At 35.6% G+C, this 13,093-nt stretch overlaps 1 protein-coding gene across 1 annotated transcript in view; it reads right to left on the bottom strand.

The window, feature by feature from the left end:
* LOC125839483 (putative calcium-transporting ATPase 13, plasma membrane-type) overlaps window positions 1–13,093 on the bottom strand; it is a 136,375-nt gene that overhangs the window by 111,276 nt on the left and 12,006 nt on the right. The window lies entirely within an intron of this gene.

The following is a 13,093-nucleotide window of genomic DNA, read 5'->3' as shown; positions in this document are numbered from 1 at the left end:
GTTCCATATTTCTAAAGTATAAAAACCAAAAATATGTTTAAACCTAGAATTGAATCCTTAACATTCGAAACTCTAAAGTCGAATCTTAAGAGGGGAGGAGGCAAACTCAATTCTCTACTTTTGAATCAAGTTTTATTGAATTTGAATTTTATAATGTCATGTGAATACTGAAAAGGAGTGATGCGGATGCAAAAAATGAAATTTAATGGTTTTTAAAGTGACCTCAAGTTAATATACAATAATAATTAAGTTGGTCAACTTTTTTTTTTTTTTTGATATGTAATGAATTTGATAATACATATAGTTTGTGCAGAAGTTATTGGGTTCACATGAACACATATTTATTAGTTAGTGGAGATCAAAACAACCATGTGGAAGGAAGGCTAATGGGAACCTACTCATTTGACTGGTCCTTTCATAGTCCATTCATAATGATCATGGATGGATAGAACCAATTAGAAGTGCATATCACAAAACCGAAGCTAGCTAGGAAGTAGACCCTCAAAGTCTTCCGAAGAAGCAAGCTTCAACGCTCCCCAAGACAGCAGAGTCATCATTGTGGGGAGGCTAAAGAGCATCCAACGCACCATGACTAGGACTCGTGCCAGAGGAGAGATCTGATATTAGGTAGAAGGTGTTTAAAGAAATTGCAAATGCTAGTCTAAAGCTTCAAATTTTTGAACATATATGTTGACAATTATGAACAAAGTACACTATGGTTTTTAATATTGATAATGGAATGTAACATAAATCAATTAATCAAACCGATACTAACTAGCTTATGAAAAAAACATAGATAACGCCTAATTAATCTACTCATTTAAACAAGGCTTTGAAGTAATTCAACCTTACTTGAAGAATCCCACATTCTGTTGCTATGTAATTTGAGTCTATGGAAAAAATTCTTGAATTTTGATTGGTTGGGGAGACAGTGTCGATAAGAACTCAAAAGATTATGTATTGATTTTGTATTTCTTTTTTCATCTATATTGTTATGATTAAAGCCTTAAGAATGGTGTATTTATTGTATTTTTTCCCCCATTTTTTAATGTGTTTTCTCTCTATTGCACTTCTTTTAATTTATTTTACTATGAATTTTTAATTACCATAAGTTTGTGTTTTAAACATTAAAATACATTCCCCAGCCATTTGATATTTATTGTCACACTGTTACGTTTTATTACTATTATACGCATGTTTTAAAAAAAATATATTAACCAAATTTTTTTTTGCATGAGACACACGTGTTCAAAAACTTTAGTTCTTTTAAAAATATATTATTTTATTAAAATAGTAATTTTTTCTATTGACCCAAGTCGAAATTAAAAAAAAAAAAATTATTTTAGAGATTATTAATTAATTTAGTAATGTGAGGGTCACTTTTTGTGGAGTAACTCAAAATTGTTTTTCCTAGGGAAGATAGGTTGAATTTTTTGAATACTTCTGAACGGCGGCGACTAGGTCACTCATTGATTGAATGTTGCCGGCAGACGGCCAGCCACCTCTGATGGTGGGGCTGGACTCTGCCTCATTAGCTCAGTTTCCACTACTTCCGAACAAAATTCACACTGGTCAAAATACAATTTTCCCTAGTTCTCCATTGATGAATAAGTTTGCTGATATTATTCAAGGACATAGCTATTCAGGTAAAGAGAAGATTGTTGCGGATGTTCAACCTATTCCTATGAAAAAGCCGAATCTCATTGGTGGTATACCTACCATTAATTGGTCAGCAAGCGAAATACAACGAATGAATATCTTAGAAAATTTGCAATATGCAGTGATAGGCAAATTCTCCAATGGAGCTCCTGATATAAATGAAATTAGAGATTTAATTCCAAAACAGTGTGGTTTATCAGGGTCTTGTCAGATAGGCTTGCTTTGAAATAGACATGTTCTGATCAGATGTGATCGAATGGTAGATTATATAAAAAATCTATCGAAAAACTCCTATTACATAATAGCTAAAGATGGATATGCGTATCAAATAAGGCCGTTTATTTATGATGCAAACTTCAAAGCAAGTGAAGAGACAACCAAGGCCACGACATGGATTTCATTCCCTGATCTGCTGCCAATTTTCTTTGTGAAAGAAGTTATGTTCTCACTTGCTTATGTGGTGGGGAAGCCTCTTCAATTGGATCTTGCAACGATAAATAAGACTCGGCCAAGTTGTGCTAGGGTGAAGGTCCAGGTGGATCTGCTTGCTAAAAAACTTGAGGTTCTTCAAATGCAATTGGAAGATGAAAACACTCTTGAGAATAGAGTTGTTACTGTGAGAATACAATATGATTCTTTACCTGCATATTGCATGAAGTGTAAAATACAGGGGCATGGTGAAGAAGAATGTAGGGTCTTACATCCAGAATTAGTACAAAAGTATGATGATAATCAAAACGCAACACAACCTATAGACAACAAACAATTATACAAGGGTGTAGTAAAGAGCCAATGAAAGCCTACAAACAGACGTTTTACAAAGAAAGTTGGGGAATTGATGACTGCTAAGGGTTTGGAAATGAAGGAAAGTAACGAGAATATCAATCCTTTTGCTATTCTTAATCAAAATGTTCTAGGGGAGGAGGAGGTTGTAGAGGTAGAGGTAGACAATCACAAGCAGATAGATGGGCTGGTGGATACAAGGGTTGAAAATACTCAAGGGATAGCCGACAAAACTGAGGAAAAGCTTGAATTTGAAGACAAAGAAGATGGAGAGATAATTGAAGTTTGTGGCAAAGAGGATGGGGTGGTTACTGTTTACACTGGAGATATCATGTTTCTTAATGGAAGAGTTAACAGTGCAGTACAGAGGGGAGAGGAAGAGGATGAAGGAACATCACAAAATCAATTGGTTACTAGACTGAATTTACAGCATGTCGATTATCCTATTCCTTTAAAAATTATGGACCCAAAAGAAGCATGGTATCCGGTACAACTTCAGGGTGCTTTAATACAAGGAGAGATTAAGGAGAATCACAATCTGAAGGAGCTGGCAGTAGTCTGTCCAAAATCACAACCAGTTCAAACATTATATGAAATAGTGTCACATCAAGGGGCAATGGAGGTACATGAGAAAGTATCACGACCCGGGAGCACCCCCAAGTCGTAACAAGGCGTATTCGACCCCGAAGGGGTCTTATACAAGTCACATAGTCATTCATTGCATTCAATAATGATAATAGTGCGGAATTAAAAACTTATTTACATCCAAACATTCAAGCTTCATTAAAACAACTTTAAAAACACACAGGGGAAGTCTAAGTCTCACATGGCCATCTTAGACACAATCACAAAACATAAGTAGGGACACGACCCTTTACAATCAAAAGAAGTCTATTAAGTCTATTACAAGAACCTTATCATAAAATTAGAATAGAAAAGTCTTGTCCTTGACATATGAGGACATACCACAAGATCTTGGAAGAACTTCAAGTTCCAAGTTTACTATAGAACCCACTCACTTTCCGGAACCTACACTAGTAGAAAATAGAGAAATATGGAATTAGCACAATTAAGTACTAAGTATGATGACCATGCAAAACATGCTTTAAAAGAGACATTTTGCCTAGAAACCATGCATTATGCCACTTTTTGAAGTATCATGAACAGTTGCATAAAAGACATACAAGACAAGCATAAACATCAAGTAAGTCATAATATCACCTTTAAACAATATCAACATGAAAACCTTTACCTTGGACCTTCATCTCAAGCAACCCTTATGCTATACCTCGTGCAATGTATGGATGGCGTCCCATACCACCATCCATACTAAGGCACCACATTTAGGTCACTTAAAGTAACTTTTCATTCCTTTCTTTCACCATTGCACAATATTCATACATAAGAGGTATATTATTAATTAAGACATGACAAGGGAAAATAACTCATAATATAACCCAAGTATAGCATGCATCTCATATTAAGCATTTGAGAGCCAATATTCTTTAATAACCTTATTTAGGCCACAATTGTGTCACATACATTAGGATTTAGAGAAACTCACTATGACCCTCTCCAAGCTTACTCGTGCAATGTATAGGTAGCATCCCATACTACTACCTACACTTTGTAGAGCCTATCAAGAAACCATAATGAAATCTCACATGATGGGAAGTAAGCATTTAACCGACATAGACCATGAGAGCTTGTCATGGAATCCGGTGTCATAAGTCCCCACACCGTAAAGAGGTGGTCTACTTGCCTAAGGAAGACCGGTATATATAGCTTAATGGATCCACTAGCTACCTATGCGGGCACATAGTTTATGGGATAAGGTAGACGATCATTGAAACTCATGCCTAACCATTGGGGGAGTTTCCATCTAACCAAATCCACTCGGTGCTTAGCCTACATTCCCATAGAATAGTTCGTTACCTTGACATTATCACATATGAGAGGTGCCATTGGCCTACCAACTCCAAATTACATTCATTAACACGTGAAAGGGTGCTTTAAGCCTACCGTTTCAAGGTTCATTTAGGAAAGCTCATTAACTCCTCTTGAAAGGGTTTCATGGGCCTACCGGTTCAAGTCTCATCATTAACCTTCATGGAAAGGTGCCATAGGCCTACCGACTCCAAGGTTCATTACTATCATTAATGGAAGGGTGCGATAAGCCTACCGATTCTAAGGTTCATTATTATCATGAGTGGAAGGGTGCTACTAGCCTACCGATCCGAGGATTCAACAACCAATAATATAATCATTTAAACAAGAAAATGATGCACAAGCTCTACCAATTCGAGATATGCAATAAATTGGAGAATCCTTCATATTCTATCATCAACATTCATGAGTGTCAAATTGAGAAAAATCCTTTCAATAATAACACATTTACGTTCATAACATGATCACATTAGCTCCATTAAATGCCCATTCATAAAAATGCCATGTAACACTTATATTTCTCATACTATGCCTTCAAGGCCATGGTCACAATACATTCCATAATTAAACACCTCCACCATAAGTGGATCAAACCAAGCAAGAACAATTTTTTTATCCATAAAATGAGATTAAGCCAACTTACCATCCTCCAAAGCCATAATCAACAACACTCAAGTCCCAACCATTTTTCTTACCACAAGAGAATTCATCCATAACTTGCCCATGAGGCCACAATCCTCAATTCATCCATATACCAACAATTCATCATAAATAGGTATAGAAAACCATATAAATCAACAATACAATCCAATCTAAACTCAATTTCATCAACATTAAATCATAGGCATTAAACCCACTTCATTAGCAAATTCTAGGCTTTTAATGAAAACATGGGTTCTTGAAGAAGTTTCATATAAAAATCATCTTAAAATCATAAATAGAACTTCAATTCACCAATATAATGACTTTGAAAACATTTTACCCATGAACCCATACCTAGAATAGAAAATAGAAGTTTTGTTCTTTGAAGACTTTTGAAACCCTTTTGAATGGACTCCTTGAAGGAAAGATAATCAAGGATCAAGGGTCACCATACCTTTGTTAAGATTCCCCAAGAAAATTGATGAAGAAACCACCTTCAATCCAAGCCCTAGCTCCAAGTTCTTGACCTTCTTAAAATGGAGGATTGTAGAGAGAAAAGTATTTGAGTGGAGGTGAGTTCTTTTTAATTCTAATTGGAGTGACTTAAAATGGAAGAATTTGGTCTAGAAGGGTTTTATAATTGCTAGGAAAGGCATATAATAAAAGGGGCTCAACTTAGGAAAATAAATAAGGACCCACTTAAAAGTTTCCACCAAACCCGTCTAAGCTCGTCCTTGCTGACAGTGCTTCACTATTTTGGGCATAACTTTTTACTCCGAGATCGGAAAAGGGCAAACTCGGTGGCGTTGGAAAGAGAACTCAGATACCTTTAATTGGATAGGTAATGGTCCACCTAATTCATTTTGAGCTAAAAGATATGACCATTTAAAGTTGACCCTCACTCCTAACTTAAAACTAAAAACTGTTTTTAGGGGACTGTTTTGAGGGTCTCGGTTCTAAATGATTTCATGACCTAGCTTAAGGTCTTTCAAGCTTATAAAGGTGATTAATCAACTAGCTAATCAACTCCTTAAGCCCTTAAACAACACTCCAAACTTCAACGACAAGACCCTTACAACTTACTAGTTCAAACGACTAGTTTCCGGACGTCACTGTCATTTCTCATCATTTCATCAAGTTCTCAACTCCAAACTCACATGTGAGGCTCTAGTTTCACTAGTTCATTTTTTTGGGTCGTTACAGAAAGGTTGCAAACAAAATAGTGATGTAGAAGGCAGGGATGAGAAGGAGAACATGCAGGTTGAGAACATGGTGTTTAATGAAGTAGGTGTTTCACCTGCAACAGTAATCACACATAAAGGCAAAAATAAAAGGGAAGTGCTTCCTACAAGATCAAATCTAAGGAGAGGGGCTAGGAATGAGGTCAAATGATGTTGAAATCCTTATTTTGGAATGTGAGGTCTGTTAGATCTCAAAATTCATTCCATAGAATTCAGATGTTACATGGACATCACAAGTTTAATATCATAACATTAATGGAACCTTTTCAGAATGCTGATAACATTCAAAGATTCAAAAGAAAATTGGGTATGGAGTATACTAACTATAACTGCAATGGTAAAATATGGGTGTTCATTCAGGAACATATTCAGGTGGAGGTGTTGGTTGATTCTGATCAAATACTGACTTTGAGACTGTTGTTTCTGGAGAATGATCAATATTTTTTTGTTTCTATTGTGTATGCAAAGTGTGATGCTGAGGAGAAGATACAATTATGGAATGATATTTACTGTATTAGTAATGATATTCAGAATTCACCCTGGCTGATTGGGGGGGATTTTAATATCATCATGAGTGAAGATGAGAATATTGGGGGTCTGCCTGTATATCCTAATGAGTATGAAGATTTTGCATTTTGTGTGAACTCATGTGACCTGGTGGATATCAATTACAAAATGAGTCCTTTTACTTGGTGGAATGGGAGGATTGATGATCAATGTATATTTAAAAGACTGGATAGATACATGATGAACCAAGCTAGGCTAGGCTAGGCTATTTTGGATTGGTGGAATCTGAACATCTGGCAAGAACAGGGTCTGATCATGCTCATATGCTACTTACTTGTGGACAGAAGACAAATGCTGCTAGGAGACCATTCAGTTTTCTTAAGTTTTGGTCAAAACATGCTGAATTTCAGCAAGTAGTGAAGGATAGCTGGGTTTCAGAAGAAACAGATATGTTTATTAGGTTAAAACATAAAATGAAGAAGTTTAAAACTACCTTGTCTAACTGGAGTAGAGGAACTTTTGGAGCTATTTTCAAATAGTTATCTATCAATGAGGAGATTGTAAGGATGAATGAGGTATTATTTGAAACAAGCCCTACAACAGAAAATAGAAAGATTTTACAGAAAGCCCAAACTGAACTAAAAAGATATGTGCATTTTGAGGAACAATATTGGAGACAAAAAACAGGTATTCAATGGTGTTTACAGAAGGGGAGAAAAACACAAGGTTCTTTCACAGTATAGTGAGAGGTAGAAGGAAAAGATTGAGCATAAACAGAATTCATAATATGGAAGGAGAATGGGTAAAAGGTGAAGAGCTAGTGGCTGCCTCCGCTCAGGAATACTTTCAGAAGCAATTTACAGGTATCCATACTATGGAAGAAGTCCCCCTGGTGAGATATATTCAGAAAAGGGTTACAGAGGAAGACAACAAAAAATTAAATGATTATCCTTCAATGGAGGAACTTAAGAAAGTAGTGTTTTCTCTCAATGGGGACAGTGCTGGTGGTCCTGATGGGTTTACTGGACATTTTTTCCAACAATGTTAGGATATAGTTAGGGATGATGTGGTTAATGTGGTTGGTTCTTTCTTTAATGATGTCACCCTTCCTAAGTCTATTACACATACTAATTTGGTATTACTTCCTAAGAAAGATATTTGTCAATCTTTCTCAGACATGAGACCAATTAGTTTGAGTAATTTTCTTAATAAAGTGATCTCAAGGGTGATGAATGATAAAGTTGGGGTTCTTCTCCCCTTCTTGATTTCACAAAATCAGTCTGGCTTTGTGAAAGGAAGAAGCATTACTGAAAATGTATTACTTGCTCAGGAGATTATTTCAGATATCAACAAAAGGGGTAAGCCAACAAATGTGGTGATCAAGCTGGAAATAGCAAAAGCATATGATAGGGTGGATTGGAGCTTTCTTATAAAGGTGCTGGAAGGAATGGGTTTTGATGCTAACTTTGTTGATAAAGTCTGGAGGCTGGTTGCTAACAGCTGGTATTCTATACTTATCAATGGGCAGGCTACTGGTTTCTTTCATTCATCTAGGGGGTGAAACCGGGGGATCCTCTATCCCCTACCTTGTTCATTTTAACTGTTGAAGTTCTTTCTCAAAGCTTAAATGCTTTATTTTGTCATGAGGATTACAAGGGATTTGGATTACCCAAATGGAGTGATCATATTAATCATCTTGCCTATGCAGATGATACTATTATTTTTACTTCAGTAGATGGCAATTCATTAGATATATTGATGGCAACTTTGTGAGATTATAAGAAGCAGTCAGGGCAGATAATTAATAAAGAAAAAAGCTCTTTTTTTGTCTTTCATAAGACATCACATGATTTAATAGCAGTTATAGAAGTGAAAACTGCCACTACTAGAGGCAAGTTTCCACTAATGTACTTGGGTTGCCCAATTGGCCATGCCAAGAAGAAAAAGGTACACTTTGCAGAATTGATGAAAAAAGTGTACAACAAGTTGCAAGCTTGGAAAGGGAAAATGCTGTCATTTGGAGGTAAGGTTGTGTTAATTCATAATGTGTTAAACGTCATACCTATATATCTCATGTCTGCTATCAATCCACCGAGGTGTGTTATTCATGACTTGCATAGAGTCTTTGCAATTATTTTTTTTGGAAATTTAGGAAAGAATGAAATAACAAGCATTGGGTAGCTTGGTCAGATCTATGTAGACCCAAGCAGCAAGGTGGTGTGAGATTTAGATCTTTATTTGATGTTTCTAAAGCTTTATTTGCTAAATTATGGTGGATTTTTAGAATAAAAAAGACTCTTTGATCTAACTTTATGTGGAATAAATATTGTAAAAAAGAGAGACCTCAGGTGGTTGAATGGAAGAATGGATCTTTAACTTGGAAGTATATGCAGGAAGCTAGGGATTTGATAGATCAACATATTTGGTAAGAACCTAAGTGTGGCCATTCAAGTATCTGGTATGATAATTGGTCACAATTAGGAGCACTACATTAATTGTTCCTATAGATTGTGCTAGAAATGTGCAATTAGATGAAGTGAAACAGTGTTTTTTTTGAATGGGGAATGGAATGTTGACTTGCTTCAAACTAGCTTTGGGGAACATATCAGTAGACAGGTAATACAACTCCTGAGGAGTTCAGAAGATAAAGAGCAGTGGGATAAACCATGGTGGATTCTGAATGCTTCTGGAAAATTCACTGTGGGTTTTGCTTGGGATTTTATAAGGGAGAAGCAGGAAGTCTGTTTAAAATATAAGTATATTTGGAGTGCAAAAATTCCTTTTAAGATATCTTTTTTCAATTGGAGATTATGGAAACAAAAACTTCCCATTGGTGAAGTTCTTGTCAGGAACATGATGAATGATGGCGTAGTGTGTGGTTGTTGTGATGATGGAGTTCAGGAGATTAGTGAACATTTATTTATTAGATGTTCATTATCTAATTCTTTATGGAGATACTTTGCAGGATCAACAGGGGTGGAGGGTCCTTTCTTGCAGTTGAAAGATACTGTGTATAAATGGTGGAATGTAGATGCTTCTGCAAAGCTTAAACCTGTGTTAATCGCTGTGCCATTGTTTATTTGTTAGCAAGTGTGGAAGAGAAGAAATGCCTTAAAATTTGGTGGCTCAATGTCTTATTTGAGTATGAGAGGAGGGATAACAAATAATTTAAGTCTACTAGCTAAGCAGTTGTATCCATGGATGCATAACCTGCCTAATAATTGGCCTGATTTGGTCAGATATTTGACAGGGTATACTCCTAAAATTGGTTGTAAGGTGGTCTATTGGAAATTACCTAGACAGGATTCTTTCAAATGCAATACAGATGGGTCTTCAAAAGGGAATTCAGGACCAAGTTTTTCAGCTTTCTGTATTAAAAATGATCATGGCAACCTGGTGTATGCTGAAGGAAATCTGATTGGAATTTCAAACAACCTAATTGCTGAAACTATAGCTATAAGACTAGGATTGGAATTTTGTAGGAAACACAATTTGTTCCCTCTGATTATAGAAACTGATTCATTAGCTGCATTGAAAATGATTGAAGGGGCTTGGCACATCCCTTGGGAGGTCTCTATGGAGGTTAGGAGGATACATGTTTTAAAGGAAGGATTGGAGGTGGCCATAGTACACACACTGAGAAAGGGAAACAAGCTGGCAGATTTTATGGCTAACATTGTGTTTTCTTTTGCAGGTACAGATTATATATGTTACAATGATTTTCAAGAGTTACCTAGTGAAGCTAAGACATTTCTAAATATTGATAAAAGCCAACTTCCTAATTTAAGGATAAGGAAGATTCAGAATGGCAATTTTGCACAAGATAGATGAGACAAATCATAACATAAGAGGAATCAGTTCATACAACACAAAATAAATGACATGTGAACAAAGCATCAGTACTGGGCACATAGATACAACAATATTGCTCAATGAGCACTTTTCTTTCTGCGGGCTTCCTATAGTTCATATTACAGGTCAAGGAAAGTACATAAAAAAGTTACAGGAACATTCATACACTGCTCTGCAGTTTGCGTTATAGCAAGTATTAATCGGAGAGAAAATGGTAAAATGGCTATGAGCAGATTGCAGAAATTGGAAAATACCTGAGAAGGCGGTAGTAACATCGTTGCGAGGCTTTCGACAGTGGTATTAGCTCCTTGTTGAGCTCAACCTGTCAAAGCTAAGGAATGAAGGTTGTGAGGTCATTTTTAGGTATATGTTGATTAATAAGATAAGATATTTTCTCAAAGGGGGTGAGGCTATCACCTGAGTTGAAGCTTCGATTGAGGTACCCTGAGCTGGAGAAGTCTTCGATAGGGATGATTTCATGATGTTGGTGAGACTAGACAACGTCTGAGATGAAATACACCCCAAACTCGAAGTACTGTTGTTGTGGTTTCAGTTCAGTGGATGATACTTGACGGAATGAGCACGGCGACGATGGAGGATGCTGCTCCGATCCTCCGATTCACTTTGCTGCTCCGATACTCCCATTCACTTTCCTATTTCCCCTTTTCATTTTGTTTCTATGTTGGTTTCCTAAATGTTTAGTTGTTGGATCGGGTCCTCTTTGGGCTTGATTTTTGTCCATCAATAAAAAGGGCTTGCCCCATCTTTAATTTAAAAAAATAAAAAATAATAATTAATCTAGTAAAATTTTGTATAAATTATAGGAATCACATATTATAAGTACTAAATAACATCCTATCCCTTCTAGTTTTCTATTTACCAAAAATCCCTTAAAAATGATGTTTGCGGGATACATAGCGTTGTGCACGGGATATATTAGGTTTGATACATTCCACATTGCGGGATACATAGCGTTGTGCACGGGATACATTAGGTTTGATACATTCCACATAGCTGGATACATAGCGTTGTGCACGGGATACATGCGGGATACATAGGTAAATAAGAGATTTTTGAAATTTTTGAAATAAATAGGGATAAATGGATATTAAAGTAAGTAAAGGAGTGTAGTTAAGTAATTTGTCCTAAAATTTTAGGGTATATCAAAACTACATAATGGCATTAACGTGCATTTCATAATTAATACTACCCCACACGATCATATTGTCGTCTGTCGACATGACCAATTTGTAATAATTAAGAAATCATTACATGTTAATCTGCTATAATATCTGCTAAGATTTTTTTGACCGTATAAAAGATATTTTACACTGCTAACGTATATATTAGTTAAACTCTAATTATATAGTTGTGTAAAGTTCCCCAATTAAACTCAAATTACATGCCATGGTTACGGGTCAGTTTAGGTAGGTTATTGATTAAAATCAAAATTAAATCAATTTAATTGGTTTTAAAATTATTAAAATCAAATCAAACTAAATATAATCACGTTTGGTTATTATCGGTATCGTTTCGATTTGATTTGGTTATTAACCATACACAAAAATAAAAGAAAATATTCATTCAAAATATGAAAAAAGTGACAACAATTCATTCAAAATGAAAAATAGTTAGAATAACTAACATTACAAAACTTTCGATCACTGAATTTATTATGAATAAAACTTTAAAACTCACTATTTTGGCCTAGAGAGAAGGAACCCATAAATTAAGAATTGAGACACCCATATACATGAAACCAATAAGATAAATGTTCTCACCTTGGGCACTTATGCTTTCATAGGTAAATTATAAATAAATTTTGATGAAAACATATATAAGATTTTTAAAATTGTTTATTAAAATAATATATTATGTATTTATAATAATAAAATGTAATTTATCGGTTCGATTATTTCTTTCGAACAAAATCATAGCCAAATCATGGATCACCTGCCTACAATCCAAAAAAAGTACTTTCTGTATCGACTGATGATGTATCTCAACAACACTATTTTTTCTCAGACATTGATTACTCAAGTCTAGCTAAGCTTGTCAAAGATAAAAACGTTGACGAACTTGCTAACCTTGGAGGTGTACAAGGTGTTGCTGCTTCTCTCAAAAGTGATACAACTAATGCTGTAAGCGGAGATCCACAAGACGTTGCACGTAGACATGAAGCTTTTGGAAGCAACATGTATCGTAAGGCACCTGCTAAGAGTTTCTTCATTTTTGTTCGGCATGACCATTACACTTGATAAGCTTTCTAAAGTGAGCAAAATTATTCAAGTTGAAGCTGTTAGAAAGGGGAGGCGCCAACAGATATCGATATTTGAAATTGTTGTTGGAGATGTCATTTGCTTGAAGATTGGTGATCAAGTCCCTGCTGATGGGATTCTGGTAGAAGGTCATTCTTTACAAGTGGATGAATCTAGCATGACAGGTGAAAGTGATCATGTCGA

The sequence above is a fragment of the Solanum verrucosum genome, unplaced genomic scaffold (genome assembly GCF_900185275.1).
Source record: "Solanum verrucosum unplaced genomic scaffold, falcon-dt-bn FXZP01000306.1, whole genome shotgun sequence".
NCBI lineage: Eukaryota > Viridiplantae > Streptophyta > Magnoliopsida > Solanales > Solanaceae > Solanum > Solanum verrucosum.
The sequence above is the reverse complement of the archived record's forward strand: the minus strand, read 5'-3'. Positions and strand labels throughout refer to the sequence as shown.